At 36.3% G+C, this 17,497-nt stretch overlaps 1 protein-coding gene across 3 annotated transcripts in view; it reads left to right on the forward strand.

The window, feature by feature from the left end:
• The window catches only part of Zbtb20 (zinc finger and BTB domain containing 20), a 733,810-nt gene that overhangs the window by 287,498 nt on the left and 428,815 nt on the right, over positions 1–17,497 (forward strand). For all 3 annotated transcript variants that reach the window (XM_038344647.1, XM_038344639.1, XM_038344649.1), the window contains exon 4: positions 5,123–5,196. The gene's annotated coding sequence lies outside the window, so the exon portion shown is untranslated. The remainder of the gene's footprint in view (positions 1–5,122; positions 5,197–17,497) is intronic.

Here is a 17,497-nt window from a genome sequence, read left to right on the forward strand (position 1 = left end):
ATGCAGAATTGAATAATCCATTTTAAAAAGGCTGGAAATTTCTTAATTAAAAATAAGCCAAGCCTTAGGACCCAACAATTCCACTTCTAAATCCTTCCAAAGAGAAATGAAAATATACATCTACACAGGGGCTTTCATAAAGCAAATGCTCATGGTGGTATTATTCACAGTAGCCAAAATATGGGAGCTGCCTTACATACTTTAAAAATGGGGTGTACTATATAAATTCCATTCATCAGAAAAATATATAAAGGCAATTTGGATTATGACAAGAATTTTGTCACACTGGATTGTGCTTATGATTATATTACTCTGAATTTACTCAAAACCATTGATAGTAAGGATAAATACATTTATTGTCTTCTTGACACAATGTATGATTACTTGAAAGTTAGTCTCAATGAGGAACTTCCTAGATTAGCTGTGGGCATTAATGTGAGGGATTTCTGAATTGGGTTCATTGAGTTTGGAAGACTTACTATGAACTTGGACTATACAGTTTTCTGGGCTGGGCCCCAGAGTGAATGCATTGGAGCAAGGGAGCTTAGTTCTGGTATGCATGTATGGATTCGTTGTTCTTGTCTGGGGATGTGCTGTGATTAGCTATTTCAAGTTGTTTTCCTTTTGACTTCCCTGTTGATAATAGAATGTAACCTGGAATTGTAAGCCAAACAGACCCTGTCTCTCTTAAGTTGTTCCTTTTTTTCTCAGAGTTTTCTGTCACAGCCACGGGACATGAGACTCAGACATATTTTCTTTAAGTTTTCTACCATGTAGTGCTAAAATAGAAGTTTGCTTATTAAGACTATAAGAGTCTGATACCACATAACCAAGTAACCAAAGTCAATATCCTCAGTGATGTGCCATGTTGACATCATATACTGCCCAATACTATAATAATACATCTTTTTGTATACATCTCTGGAACTCATAATTCCAGAGATTTATGAGAAATAAATTTATTTATAAGAAAATATTAGACAGATTCAAGTTTAGTAACAGAACACAAAGTATTTTATCTTTTTCAAAACTGTGAAGGTAATGAAAAACACAAAACGTTGTCACAGACCAAAGAAACTGAGAACACAGCCATGCAGTTTTTGTCATTCTGAATGGAATTCTTATAACAGAAAAAAAGATACTAGTAACATATATTCGACATATAAAAAGAATTGATAACATATATTATTTGACATTAACAGAACATTAAAATTAAAAATCATTTCAGGTGTGAAAAAAGCCAACTATGTTTATTAAAAGTTATATTTTAGTGACCCATACTAAAGTCTCTATGGTTGAGTGCTGTGTTATCTGGGATTGTCTTTTAAATGAACTGGTGGAAGCAAAACTGGGAAAGAGAGTCAGTGGCACTCACTCACCATACATTTTACCATTCCACATGTTTGAAAGTTTCCATAATAAATTTTTTTTTACTTTATTTTTTTTTAATTTTTCTTTTTTTTTCATGGTTTATTTTTTTTATATTTAAAAATTTCCATCTCCTTCCCTCCTCCTCCCCCCTCCCTCCCCTCCTCCTTCCCCTTCCCTCCCCTCCTTCTCCCCCTTCCCTCCCCTCCCCTCCACCCATACCTCCCCTCCCTCCTTCTCAAGGCCAAGGAGCCATCAGGGTTCCCCACTCTATAATTTGCTTTTAAAAATTTATTATGGATCAAGGGGAGCCTTCTCAGCTTGATCCATAATAAATTTTTAAAAGCAAATTCAATTGAAAAACAAATTTCACTATTTGCATTCTCTGTTGACCACAGTCACGTCTTGTTTTTTAAGAGTCAAATATGTGCATCAAAATTAGTAAGCCATAAGAAGACTTACTGAATGTGCAGAAAATACCCTGATCAAGATAAAATCAGGGCTGAATACTTGGGAGAACATTAGGAGAAGTGCTTGAGTTCACAGACTCCTAAACTGCAGTGCTTCTTGTTCTTTCCTTGGAGCTCTGTGGTCCACTGATACTCTGCTATCTCAATTCCTATCTGCGTGAAGATTTTAAAATGAAGTAGAGTGTGGTCAGAAGCCACTCTTGTTCCTACTCAGTGCTTTTAGGATCTAAGCACTTCGCCACTGTGTCATAGTTGTTTGATTCAGTGCTTTCTTGGTGGCCTTGTGACTTGTAGCATGTGTCACTGTGAAATACCACATGTACTGCTGCTCTGGCGTCCATACAGAATCTAGTGCAAAGTTCAGAGCTGCCTACAGAGAGACTCCTTCTCCAGGCTTTGTAATTTATGGCAACGTCACTGTATCATTGAATATTGACTATGATCTAGAAATCCTTGCAGTTTTGTTCTGACTAGATCATCTACCACTATTGTTAATTTTACTACTGCCTAAGATTAATTTTTAAAAAGATTTTAGAAGTCTGGTGGTGGTAGTACACGCTTTTAATCCCAGCACTTGGGAGGCAGAGACAGATGTATCTCTGTGAGTTCAAGGACAGCCTGGTCTACAGAGCTAGTTCCAGGACAGGCTCTAAAAGTACAGCAAAACCCTGTCTCAAAAAACCAGAAAGAAAAAGAGAGAGAGAGAGAGAGAGAGAGAGAGAGAGAGAGAGAGAGAGAGAGAGAGAGAGAGAGAGAGAGAGAGAGAGAATTAGAAACTGATACATAAGAAGAAATTTATTCTTAGTCAGGACATGAATAACAGGTCAGTTTTCAAGGTGGACTCAGTGTGCAGTTGTGAGCATGAGAGTTGGAAGCTGTGAAGCAGAGAGTATGGCCATGATAAGGCCCTGTCCTGATTTTCTGCCCCTCACAGTATTTCACTTTCCTTAATGACCTGCCTCAAGCAGTTCCTACCTACCATTGTGCAGGAGGCGGACCAGTGACAGAGTTAATGGCTTGTTCAAGTGCAATGAAGAGTAGCAGTGTTCATATCGAAGACAACTGGTCCCACTTCCAGGTCCATCTTTGGGCCAAAATATGTAGTCGCCAACAGTGAGTTGGCGACTGTATTTTTTGAGTTCTGGCGCAAAGTAAGATCCATCTGTTTTGCCCAGCCGTTTGCCTGAGTGCCACAGAATGGTCCTGTTATTAAGCTTATTTGTGGTCCTATTTGAGGTTAGGAATAATGTAAATAAACCTCAGTCCTCCTTTTGATGAATACAGCCCAGGAATTAAAAGTGGTGGTGTTGGTACTGTAAGTGAGGCTGTGTCTATTTTCTCAATTGTGCTGTTTTCTTTGGATAGAGAAACAGACATTTAAGAATGAGTTTGTCATCTGGAAGGATAGTTGTGACCAAGTTTCTCTCAACAGGATACAAGATGTTATTTTTGAGCTTCATTACCCTTACCAGAGAGAGGGAGAGAGACAGAGACAAACAGAGAGGGAGAAGCCGGCAGAAATGGAGAAGAAAGCAAGTCACAGCACAGGGAGGGGGGTGTGTATGACTTAATGGTGACTGTTCATAATGAACTTTATATTTTTGAATAGTTGTGTTTACTGCGCATCTGCTGGTTTGAGGAAAAGGAAATCTGACTGAACTGAACTGATAGTTAATACTTTCTATGTGTGTATTCAATCTGCTTCCTCTCACCTTTTGAGCCAGACAGTGATTCACTGACCACATGTTGTTGGTGAGAACAACACCAGTTGCAATTCAGATTTATCTACAAATGGACTCTTTTTCTCTTTCTTAATCATTTATCAGGGGTTATTGTTATTCCATATAATTTTTGGGCACAGTTATTTTTGTCAGTGTCTTTCATGAATGTTTGGTTGCCTTATAAGGATATATGTGCTCTCCCCTCCTCTCATTCAGTTGTCCCTGGTGACGCCTCCATAATTTCTGTCTTTACACTGGTGCATTTTTAGGCTAATTCAGGCATTTGAGAAGCAGAGGGAAAGTTTAGTAAGTCAGTCAGTAATTTTTTTTCAAAAATCTAATCCCATTCATGGCTGGATTTAATATGAAATATGGGCAAGTTTGCATTTAAAATGTATGTACTTCAAATAGACACATTGCCTAAGTTATTATTCCATATATTTCAAAGGAAAACAGGATTTGCAAGTTAGAACCAGATGCATTTTCTCATAATAGGTACAATTTCAGGGGTGATTTATGATTATGAGCTCATATGTGGAAATATTAAAATATTACTTTGTATTATGTGAGGGTCAGACATAAACCCAACACAATCAGTGCAACAAATATATATTAAAAATGCTGTTTTAAAGTAAAATAAGGAAGATAATTATACTAGCTCCATTTTGTATTTAAAAGTATCTTTTTCTAAACACTAATGTGTTATTTATTTGAAGCTAAAAATAGGAATGACTTAATGTACTGTGTTGTGATTCTTTTATTACTATTGTTTGTATTTGAAGAAAAGATTGAAAAATAAACAAAGTGTTTTAAGCCCAAACTTGTGGGATACAGTTGGAGAGCTGAATGCCTGGACTCTTAATTTGACGCTACATAGAACCAGAGAGTTAAACCAGGATGTCTCATTCAAATCCTTATGATTTTTCTGTCTTACACTGATAATATGGAATAGGAAGTACAGTATGACATGAAGCAGGGCACACAAACATCCTATAATATAATTCCGTGACCATTTTGTATTTTGTATTGCTAACTATGCTTGTTTACCTCTAGTTTCCAGCCCCTCCCCCACACTCAGGCATTTGTAACCATAGATTAGTATTTTTCCCAATGTATTGCAGTCATAGTTTTTCTTCATCATGGATATTCAGATCCATAGAATTTTTTCCTATAGATTCAATATTTTCCATATTCTTTGGATTGTGAAATTTTTCTCTAGGATGTTTTTCTTTAAATTACTTAGGTTGTTACTGAATTCACTTTGGAAGTTTCTAGCCATACCACTATGAAGTCCTCAGTATGGAGGGAGGTTTTTTTTTTCTTTCAGAATTACCTTTGTTTCCTCTTTAGATTCTATTATTTTCATTAAGAAACTACTCTGGGAAACGGTTTTTTTCCTCTCTCTCTCTCTTTCTTTCTTTTTCCCCCTTAACAGGAATAAAAAAGCTCCGCTTGACTGGTAATGCATTGCTTTGGATGGGGAAACATTATGAAAGTTTAATTTTTAATTAAATCTGAAATACCAATTATAACTGAAAGAGATTTTAACCTGTTTCTTTTCAGACTGCCTGAAGTTACATTCTGAGACTGAAATCACTGCACCTTATAAACAAAAGATTGAGCGGCACTGTGTCCCTGTGAGTAGACGCTTCCCGTCCCTTCCTCAGTGCTTCTGTGACCAACCCACAAAGGGACAAAACCTATCATAGTAACCGACAAGAGGGAAAATCTGAATGTCCCTGAAGAAATCTATCCTTAAATGGTTTCCTTTAAAAAAAAAGTTATTGAGCTCAGTGTTTCTGGGTGTCTTTTCTTCACTCGAAATTATGAAACCTTTCTTTTGAATTTCATTAGGGAGGGTGTCGCCCACTGTGCATCAGCACAGTGACACACACCCTCTTTGGAGAGCTTTGTGCATTTTATACCACACTCTTAAGAAGTAAAAGAATTCTTTTGAATCAAAGTAGATTCCGTTTTCTTTAGTGATGTTGCTAGAAATTTTTAGTCTTTGTGTCAATGGAAATGAAAAGTTCATGATGACATCACAAGATTCTATAGCCTTGAAGATTTTGGGGAAATCTAAGTAAAAATGCATAATTCCCTTGTGTGCGTGTGTTCCCCATTCTGCTATGAAGCAGTCAAAATAGCACATCTTATGTCTTCCCGTGAGCTACAAGGCTGTCTCTCAGAGCCCCATTGTTCCATAAATGCATGTCAGAGTCTACCACAGTCTGCTCTACCCTTATTTAGCTGCTGTTTTGTCAATGTACTTGGAAGAACAATTAACATTTGGGATTTCAATGTCTGAAAAACAGGCAGTGAATAGAACTGGAGCAAATAAAAGATTCAGATGCCCAGGGTAAGAAAACAGAAGCTCATAGTTGGTGGAAGAGAGAAAGAAAATCACTTTAATGCTGCATTCAGAGTTGGGGAATACTGAAAGGAAAGATCTTTTTCATATTTTAGATCAAAATACAGATTTTAGCAATAAAATCCAGGTTTATTATGCCTTGCTAAGTTTTACAGTCTGATGTTTTCTGTCGAAGTCTAAAAGCACCATCTCTTCTGTTGTAGTGCTGGGTGTGGGGTCCCCTTACTGCACCCCGGCTTCCTCAGCGCGGACCATCTCTTCCGTTGTAGTGCTGGGTGTGGGGTCTCCTTACTGCACCCGGATTTCCACAGATGGGGTCCCCACGCAGAGAGTAGGACTACTTCCTCCATTTTCACTTTGCTTCACTACAGTCTGTCATTACTGACTGAAGACAGTCCTGAAGCTTGCATGTCTGCATCCTTCGTTTGAGTTCTGTTCTTTTTTGTTTATGTGTTTTGTTTTTGAGAGAAGTGACGCAGGGGGCACTTTGGCAACTTGGGTTTGTTGACAACCTAGACTAAATAAATAAGTAACAGTTGCTAATTTTGTCATAATTTTAACAGTTCAAGCCTACAGATACTAAGGACTCTAAAAGTAAGGATTCGTTCAGGTTTTTTCCCAATACTTATCACAGTAATTGATAAACACACACACACACACACACACACACACACACACACACACAAAACCCTCAAAAAAACCAAAAAACTATTTTTTGCAGCACAATTATACAAGTTTTTTTAAAAGTCAGAGATTTGAGAGTATTTATTGTGTAGAGGAATCAGGTAAAGGTTTTTGTAGGTAGAAAAACAATTATTAATAATTTTCCATAGACCATGCTTCCATTCATATCAGGCAGGGCATCAGCCTCTTGTTCTTTCATCACTGTGCTAATTTACACTTCTTTTCCTGGCCCAGAGAAGAAGTATCCATTCATATACATCCTATTGGTGTGTGAAATAGTCTTCAGTAATTTTCTCTCTAAGTCCTGTGTTATTTCTGATGTAGTAGAATTGACTCTGATCTGCCTGGTTTGGGGTATTGGCCACATGGTCTCGCACGTTGACTGTATGTACAGCAGACATTTGAGGGAAGTGAAGCAAGTGTTGCAGTGAGTGCTGGCTTAGGAGGACAGGGTCTTGAGAAGTGGCTGTGAGCAGATCTTTTCATTGAGGCAAACATCAGAACCCAATCACAGTCCCAGTAAGACTACAGTATTCTTTACAACTCAGATCTGGCTAACTAACATTTCCAGTCACCTCTCCCTAACTCTATTTAAGATTTTTTTTTCTGAAAGGAATTCTTTTTTCATTTTTGTGCAGTCAGCTTTCAGTGATTCAAATTAAGGCTCTCATAAAATTTAAACTCTGGGGGAAAACTGGATTGATACAATTTAGGCCTAGTCAATTCTGCTACCATATTAAAAACCATTTAAGATTATCAATATTCCTTATAAATTATTACACATTTTTTAGGGTGGAAACCTGAGGTAAAATTGATGACAGGGAACAAACTGTCATAAAGCATAACAGCAGCAAGGAATGTAAAGGAATGGAAGTCTAACCTCTCATTCTGAACAGTAAGTTGAGGCACAGGTAGTGCATTGAGGCTATGACAGCCATACTGACGACAAAGATAGATCATTCCTCAACATGTAGACCTGACAGAAGACCACACCTGGATGCCGAGCTTCCAGCATTCCTCTGAAGCAGCGTAAGCAATGCTTTCGGAGAGACAGATCTCCTTTTGATAATTTTGAGAATTATTAACTGTTTACCAATTAACCTAAAATTAATGAATAAAGCAGTGCTCTGTAACTATTATCAAAACTTTTTTTGTTAGCCCTACACATTTTGATACTAAACCCTTGGTTGTGCCCTGTGGTCTCTATAGACAAAATTTATTGGTTCACTTAATATTCATTTTAGTGATTGATGAAGATAGTTCACTAGAAATTTCCATAGTAATTTGGCCTATAGTCTTGAGAATGAAGCCTGTATACCAAACATCAAATTCAAAATTGCCAGCAGTGTGCATGGTGTCAAAGGTTGCTGTTGTCAGGTACCATTCCTCTGAAAGAAAGTTTGTGGTAGGAATGACATAAACTTAAATAATTTAAAATGAATTAATTACTATGGTAATTTATGTCACCATGCTCTTATTAATTCTATAATTTAACAATCCAGACAGGGGAGCATCAGGACTTGTTTTACCCAGAGTCAGCTCTTCGACCCATATTTTTGTTTCTTAATTTCATTTTACCACACCCACACTGATGTGGGAGAGTCTTCTGTTTGAGTTGATTTCATTGGTTAATGAAGAAACTGCCTGGCCCATTTGATTGGCCAGCCCTTAGGTGGGCGGAGTAGACAGAACAGAATGCTGGGAAGGGAAGTTAATAAATCACCATGCCTCTGCTCTCTGAGCCAAACTGCAGTGCCTCTCCTCAGGGAGAGAGATGGGATGAAGCTCCAGCCCAAGATGGACATACGCTAGAATTTTCCTGGTAAGACACCACTTCTTGGTGCTACACAGATTATTAGATATGGGTTAATCAAATGTGAGTAAGAGGCTGGAACTAATGGGCCAGGGAGTGTTTAAATGAATACAGTTTGTATGTTGTTATTTCGGGGCATAAGCTAGCCAGGCGGCCGAGAGCCGGGTGGCGGGAAGCAGCCTGCAACTCATCACTACACCACGCCTTTTACTTCTGGCCTTGAAGTTGTTCGAATAACTGGGTGCAAAAAGTTAATGGCCTAAGCTTTGTGTCCCAACAAGATGAAACAGATGTGCTTTTATAAGTACCCATGGAAGCTTTAGCATACAAAGAAAAGGATATCATGGCATGAGACTATCAGAATAGAGTTCTAGATATGCTTATCAATAAACTGCTCTCTTCAAACTTCTCTTGCTTCTTTATAATAATTAACATTTATTATATGCATCCTGATAGCAAACATGTTACCAGGGTCATTAATACCTTTATTGTATAATTAAGGGGTTTTTTAATCTGTTTGGTAAATCTCCTAAAAATGGAGTCATTAATTCATTTGTCAACTATGTTTGATGTTAAGAATATATAAATGAGCCGGGCGATGGTGACACACGCCTTTAATCCCAGCACTCGGGAGGCAGAGGCAGGCGGATCTCTGTGAGTTCGAGACCAGCCTAGTCTACCAGAGCTAGTTCCAGGACAGGCTCCAAAGACACAGAGAAACCCTGTCTCGAAAAAAAAAAAAAAAAAAAAAAAAAAAAAAGAATATATAAATGAGTTCCGAAGTCTAAGGTAAATTTCTAAACTCTTAAAGAATCAGACATTAATTTAGTACACAGATAATAACAAAATTGCAGATTTTCTCCATAAAAAGAACAATTTATTTAAGGAGAATATGGGTGAAATAAATCTAATTTTAATACCTACTAAAGTTTTTTTTTTTCCTGAGTTTGAAGAGAGTTTGAACCTCTAAAATTTAGGACTAATAGCTTAGGCCACATTTTCCATATGCAAAAATCAAGAAGAATGTTGACAATCTTCTGAGATAAGGTCAGGTTCATTTCTTTTTAGTTAATAATTATTAAAGCCCTGTTGCTGGTTAATTTATTTTTCTGTTCTTTACATATATAAAGAATATATGCCAACAATAAGTTTCACTCCTAGACTCCATTTTCACTGATAAACCTTAACCTTATCTTTAAATATTATTTATAATTTATTTTATACAATTACGAGAGGCCTAGAAGCAATGAAAGCCTTGAAAATTGTTACTTTCTACAACTATGCTAAATTTCTAGATTGAAGAACCAATCAGATAGTTTAGAAACAGGTTGCATTAATATCCTAGGAAGTCAATAAGCAAGAATAGAGATACCTAACGTGTTTTCAAAATGTTGTATATCATCCTTTTCAGTTTACACATAGAGAGAATGTTAATATTAACCATAGAAAAGTAGGTTATACTCTAAAAAAAAGAAAATCTATCTGTCATAACTCAGAAGGCATTATCATTAGAGAATAGTACAACAGCAAAGAACTTTAGGGATTTTTTAAATAAAAATCAGGCCTAGAATTCTTATAACAGTAAACTATATGGCCATCTAATTAAACAATTATTAGTGGGAAAACAGGGCCTGTAAACCCTAATTCTCAGCCATATTACTGCATCCAAGCCACCTAATAGATGATCCAAGTCCTTCCTGTAATCCCTTCACAGTCTTGGGTGAAAGGGGATCATTTATACAAGAGACAAGTTTATGCAGAAGCCTCAGTTAATAAATAAAGGAATAGTATAGGTGACTCCCATTCTCTTCACTTCTTGTACTAGATGCCTTCTAAGAGTTGACTGTCACCATTGCTACCCACACTCTGCAACTGCTCAGCAAAGAACCCTTTCCATGTTTTAATGAAGAAACTTAGCCCCAGGAAGTTAAGTAAATGCAAGAACACAAACCTAATATGTGAGCCTAACAGATTCCAACACTGGGGATCTCTTACTTAATATTTTTATCTTGTGTGCTTTGGTATCACCTCAGCTGATGTGATCTCAGAAATCATTATATCCTTAGTGGTCTAAATGCCTTAAAATCTGAAAACTGCTAAGAAAGTAAAATGCTACATTTACAAAGTATGTCCATTCCACATAAAACTGTCACATCAAACTCTTCCATGGCATCAGAGCGTCATGTCAAAGTAAATTATCTTCAGAAATTATGCATCATAGTGAAATCGTGAGCCAACATTCACACACAGACTCCACTTGTTTGTTTTTCTGCTTGTGAAATAGTGTTTCATGTACTCAGAGGATGTCAAACAATTTTCTATGTAGACAAGACTGACCTTTAAAACTGCCTCAGTGTTCCACAACTAGAGTTACAAGCATGCCCCTTCCTGACTGACTTTTTCATCATCTATCCCAACACTATGACTACTTTTCTGTATGCTCTTTAGTTTTCTATGGTCTACATAGTATGGCCATTTAGGTTATAAAGAACAATAGTCATACATTTTTTATGTACTTCCCAAGAAGAAGGAATGTTGAGAGAATGTCTTTAAAACTGAACTATGTTATCATGTTTTCAAACAAACATAATGGCTTTATGTTTTCTTCATTGGGAAGTGAACTGGTAAGACTGGCTGGTACATCTCTGAAGTTTCTTAACTCAGTCTTTGTTTTTCTGTGTTCAACACCCTAATCATGTCATAAAAGATGGCGCCAGTAACCTGGAGCCCATGTAAAATACTTTTGAAAAGTGAATAAGAAGCAAAATGACTGTGCTAATTAAAATAATAAAAAGGAATAATTCAAATGATTTAATATTAAAATTTGTTTTATTAGATTTTCTTTTTCAGGATTAGCTTTATAGCATGATGAGAGAGAGAGAGAGAGAGAGAGAGAGAGAGAGAGAGAGAGAGAAAGAGAGAGAGAGAGAGAGAGAGAGTACATTTTACAGTAGGTATAAGGTTAAACATTATAAAAATGTGAAACAAAACACTGAAGCATCACCGAGAAAAGAATATCATGAGAAGTGATACCAGAACTGAGGAAGTTGAGGTAGGAAGACAGTAAGTTTCCAGTCAGAATGGGTGAGATGTATAGTGAGATCCTGCCATTTAAAAGGGAGGAAAGTGAGAAGGGAGAGAGAAGGAGGTAAAAACATTTTTAAAAGTAGGACTTCCAGAAGAGCGTGCGCACACACACACACAGACACACACACACACACACACACACACACAGACACACATGGCACTGACACCTCATATTCATTAAACCATTATCCTGAATTTCCTTTCGTGTACCACTTTAGTAGCAATGCTTATTCTTGTTTCTGAGGAACCCATTTGGATTTCTTGATTTGAGCGACTATTCTAAAACCATTGTCACCGGTCAATAACAGCAGATCAGGGAATGATGTGCAGCATCAGATGTATATAGTACTGTATATAAATATATTTATATAGTATAGCCATCTGTAGTACTCTGTCTCCCAGAACTGCTGCTGTGCTCACTGCCTGAGTCAGACCTCTGGATCTGTGTTTCTATGAAAGCCCCTGAAGATTCTTTCCCTCCTCACAGCGTCTCAGTTAAAATCACCCTTCCTGCTTTGCAGAAATGATCGTTGTTATTTGTCTCAGCATCTATTTTGTGATGCTACTATTAGGCCTACATCAAGAAAGTATAGTGATTTCAAATTACAAAAACAAACCAAAAAACAAAAACAAACAAATAACCAACTTATTTGGTTTCCTCCACAAGAAAAAGAAACTTTACAATAACTTTATGTTTTGCTAAAAATCTAATTCTGGTTCAGTATTTTGTTCTCAAAAGAATTTTAAATGGAAAAACAGTTTTAGTAAGAGGAAGAAGACAGGTTACCTCTTCATGATTGAAAAGAAGCAATTAGGAAAGAACTTTTTTACCCTTTGAAACAGCAAATTTCCAAGAAATTAAGCACATGTATTTTCATAAGGAATAAAGCTCTGCATTTCAATTCAGGTTGTCCCACATTGGCTTTAAATGTGTCTCCATGTCCCACAAGGCAATCTGAAAACTCCATTCTGAGTCACCTGAGAGAGACAAAGCAGGTCTTGCTGAATCTTGATTCTTCCTGGGGAAGACTAATGCAGAATGAAGCTTGTGCTTATGTGGATTCCCAGAGCTATAAATTATTTCCCAAAATTGCTCCAAAGGCATTCAAGAATATAAATAACGAGGTATCAGTATTGGAAGTATTAGTACTAGTATTAGCAGATCCAGATATTTACCAAGGTGCTTTACTTTGTGCTAATTTAACTATATAAATTTTGTGAAACTGAGTTGTTGCTTTTTCTAAATTCTTAAATATTGTGAATACTGTAGGCTTTGATTTTCTGATTAGTAGTCAATACTTGCATAAAATTATTGTTGCTCTCATCTTTGTGGATTTTTGGTGTTTTTAATTCTTACAGATTGGGGCTGGTAAAAACATCATTCAGAAAGTTCAGGGCCTAAATAGACCCTGGCAGTTTAGTAAGTTCACTTAGACTCATTTAATTTAGAAAGACTTGTCAGTAAATTTTCATACACTGGGCCTTGGAGAAAATGGGAAAATATTTGGCATAGTATGAAATGTTCTTGTGTTGAGTAACAACTGATTCTAGCAAACTACATGAGACAATGACAATGTGATGCTCTCTACATCATCACTGCACAGTTACCGCTGTGGAGGCAGCAGTTGTGACCCAAAGCAAAGCGTGAGTAGACCGTCTGGACACTTGTCTCTGTCTTGCCCTGCAGTGCTGTCTTTTCCTTATCTATAGAGGGCACTTTCTAAGATGGGAAGGAGTCAGATGACATGGCTGAAATATTTAGAGTTCTAAAGGATGAGCGTAGTTAATCAACGTCACAGATAGAAGTAGAAGTAAAGATCACTAAGAAGTTTTAGGAGTAAGTGCTTTTTCGGATCCTTTAGTGGTTTGAAATGCCTTTGTGTTTAGGCAGCCATATAAGGAAATACTGTGTTGCTACTAAGAGTTGTTCACACATTGGAAACAATGGCTAAGTTGAAGTAAGATATTACTTCTTTTAAATATTTATTTTTAAATGATGCTACAATAAACTCTCTGAAGTTTTTCTCAAATTAAAAAAATTACAACTGTTTACTCTCTTATTAGGTGCTGATTTTCCTGAGTAGAAGTGAAGATCATGAACTGATTTTTCTTTCTCAGTCAGTGATAGGACACTGGTTAAGTCTCCAGTCTGTATAAAATTTTTGCGTGCCAAAGTAAATTTAATAAGTATTAATTTCATTAATTAACTACACATTTAAATTATTAAAGATTACACAGACATAAGAAAAAGAATGAATTCTATATAGACAGCTATTGACCTTCAATAATGATCACAGTTTATGAAAAGAATAAATATTTTGGGCAATTAATGTTTTAAATAAATATATTTTATGCATATATGTCCCTATGAAAAATGGTACAGACACTTCCCAACATATTCTTTACCTTGGTTGTCACAGAATTCACAACAAAAAAAGGACTTGGAGAAAATTGCTAAGCTTTATTTTAATATTTTATTGTTTAACTAGTTACAATGAACATCTATTACTAAAGAAACACATATTTTATATTACTTCATCTTTAGTTTTTTAAAACGGGGGATGAGAAAAATAAGGTACATTCAGAGGTTTTAATTTCACTTGTGTTTTTTCAACTTGTTTAATACAAAATAAAATAATCCTGCAAATAGATTGATTCTTTAATTTAGCAAACATTCCCTGAATCTAGACTGGTGCTGACTTTCTTGTGATCGAGTATTAAAGGCGTATGTGTGTGTGTGTGTGTGTGTGTGTGTGTGTGTGAGAGAGAGAGAGAGAGAGAGAGAGAGAGAGAGAGAGACAGAGACAGAGACAGAGAGACAGAGAGAACAACTGAGTATATTTTTGTTCACAGTCATTTATGGAACCACAAAAACTAATAGTTGCTCAGTCAAAAGTAAATAAAACTAATTTGCTTCCTTGGTATGATTTATGTGACGAAATGACTAATTCAATGTGCATGGCAATTTAAAAGTTGTTGCTCATTTTTCTTGTACACTGATCATCTGTCCATTATAGCCACCACCAATCTCTCTTTCTTCCCTTGTCTCTAAGGCGACATTCAATGCCCCCCTGAAGTCTGGCTAGTCCACTTCCCTGCCCAGTTGAGTTTCTTCCTGGGCCAGTGTTTTTTTATAGTTTCTGCTGTAAATTTTGCTGAATTTTATGACATCCTTTATGTCTATCTATCATTAATTAAGAAATAAAGAAGAAAATACAAGAAAAATCTAAACTATTAAATGTTAGATACAACGTGGATTATTAATAGTAAATCTATTTGCCTTGCCCAGATATTTTGCTTGAATTGATCAGGTCTAATAGGGTCTAGCTGTCTAATAGACCCATGTAGGAAGCAAACTCTCATGTGAGATTTTCCTCTGTATGCTGTAATTACCATTAGTGAATAAAGAACTGCTTTGAGCCTATAGCAGAGCAGGGAGGGCTAGAGCAGAGCTAGGCAGGGAGGACTGGACTGAATGCTGGAAGAAAGAAGGGCAGTCAAAGAGAACCCATGGAGCCACTGCTAAGAGACAGATGCTGGAAACTTTACCAGGTAAGCCACAGCCACTTGGCAATGCACAGATTAATGGAGATGTGTTAAATTAATATGTAGGAGTTAGCCAGTAAGAAGCTAGAGCTAATGGGCCAAGCAGTGATTTAATTAATATGGTTTCTGTGTGATTATTTCAGGGCTAAGCAGCTGGGAACTAACTAGCAGCCTCCCTCCTACAAAACTCTTATTCTAAATCCAGTTAATTCAAATTTAGTATCCATCTCCATTTAAGAAAATGATTTCCCTGAGTGATGACTTCCTTTTCCTACAGAAACTAACATGGTTTTATCACCATAAGCTGTATATTTCTAGGTATCATAACATATATATTCATGTGACTTACACACCAACACACTTAGCTAAAGACCAACTAGAATATGTAATTTACTAAACATAGAACTTACTGTTACTGAAGTAACTAGTTAAATACAAAATATGACTGACCAAACATAAAAAGTCATCTTTAAACTATTGTAAATAAAATGTATTCCTAAAATATGCCTTAAGTTTGGCTAGTAGAGTTGATAGCCAAAAGATAGAAACAACCCAAGAGTCCATCTGTGGGCAAATAGATAATCAAAAGGTATACACACTAGGGCAACATTTAGTCTTAAGCAGAAATGAATTCTTCCCTATGCTACAACATGAGGAAATGCAAAACAAAGTGCTCAGTAAGTGTACAGCTTGTGAGCCAGCCACATAAAGTCAAATCTTAGATGATTCCATGTACATAAGAAACAATATGCTCACATTAATGGAAAGGAAAAATAGAATACAGATTTCAGAGAACAGGGATGGGGAAAAGGATGTTTTCATGTATGGTTACAGAGATTTAGTTTGGGTAGTTAAAAAAAATGGACATGAATGTTTGAGATGGTTGCATGACAATGTGAATATGTTTAAGGCCTCTGAACCACTTGTCTAAAAACATTTAAGATAACAAGCTTTATGTTATGTTTTTCCATGAAGGAAATATATTTGAAATTATTTTGAGTTTTAGTGAAAGTGGAATGTGATTTCATAGTTTCGGAAGAAAACTGAGCTGTGTACTATGGAAAACCACTAGAAGAGTTTGGGAATATAATAATTTATTAGCTTGAAGAACAATCTCTACTTTGCTGTTGAGACTTGCTGATTTAGGAAATAGAAACACTGGTATTCTCCTCCATTCCCAATCAGTAATGACTGTAATAAACTGCAAGAGACTCTAGTTTAAAGAAGCAAAGAATTCTTTCAAAATGTTTACTTTGGTGACCTGATGGTAAATGCATGGAGGTTTCTTCTTCAGTTTTTTACTTCTTACCAATTTTTACCAATTTATCTTGTTGCTAGGGAAAGCCGAGCCTTATTTGTAGCGGGAGGCCACTTGTTCGTTCCCAACTGCTCAGCCCTGAAATAATCACACAGAAACTGTATTAATTAAATAACTGCTTGGCCTGTTAGCTCTAGTTTCTTATTGGCTAACTCTTACATGTTAATTTAACCCATTTCTATTAATCTTTGTATCGCCACATGGCTGTGGCCTAACAGCTAAAGTTTTGGCGTCTTGTCTCTGGCAGGGCTCCATGGCTTCTCTCTGACTCTGCCCTTATTTCTCTCAGCATTATGTGTAGTTTTCCTAGCCTAGCTCCTCTCTTCTATAGCTCTGCTTATTGCTATAGGCCCAAAGCTGTTTCCTTATTCATTAATGGTAATCACAGCATACAAAGGGAATACCATATCACTTATTGAAGTTCATATTTCTCCAGAAATTCCATATGCTATCAATTGATCCTTTTGTTTCCTAGATATGTCGAATGTTTTCTATTCACTTCAGAAATCACTTAGTAATCATTTAATATAGCATTTGTTGGAATTCAGCACATATATATTCACACAATAACCACCATTACTATCAGGATACAAAACAGTTCTTTTACCGAAAAGAGCTCTCATCTCATCTCCATCTTTGCTCCCACCACTGACCTTAGACAACTGCAGGTGTCTTTTTATCCTTGTTGTTTTTTCAGTAAGAGAATTATATGTATGTGAAATATAGCATGGAACCTTCTAAGAAAGACTTACTATACTCATTATGTTGTCAAATGCCAGCAGTTTCTGTCCTTTTAATTTCTGAGTAGCATTTCTCTGTAAGGACGGACCTTAGAATATTTAGTCAAACATTCATGAAAGACAGTTGTAGTTTTTCACTTTGAGCAATTATGAATAGAATTGCTATAAATATTCTTACATAATTTTGCATGAAAACTAGTTTTTGTTTGTTTCTGAATGGTAATATTCAAGGGTAGGATATTATATTTATGTATGTATGCCTCAATACCATATGTTTTTACTAAGTGACTGCACCATTTTTATTCCCACCAGTGATGTACAAATTCCAGCTCATTCATATCCTTGTAGCTCCTTGTTATTGTCAGGATGGTTTTCTTAG

Source organism: Arvicola amphibius, chromosome 10 (genome assembly GCF_903992535.2).
Source record: "Arvicola amphibius chromosome 10, mArvAmp1.2, whole genome shotgun sequence".
NCBI lineage: Eukaryota > Metazoa > Chordata > Mammalia > Rodentia > Cricetidae > Arvicola > Arvicola amphibius.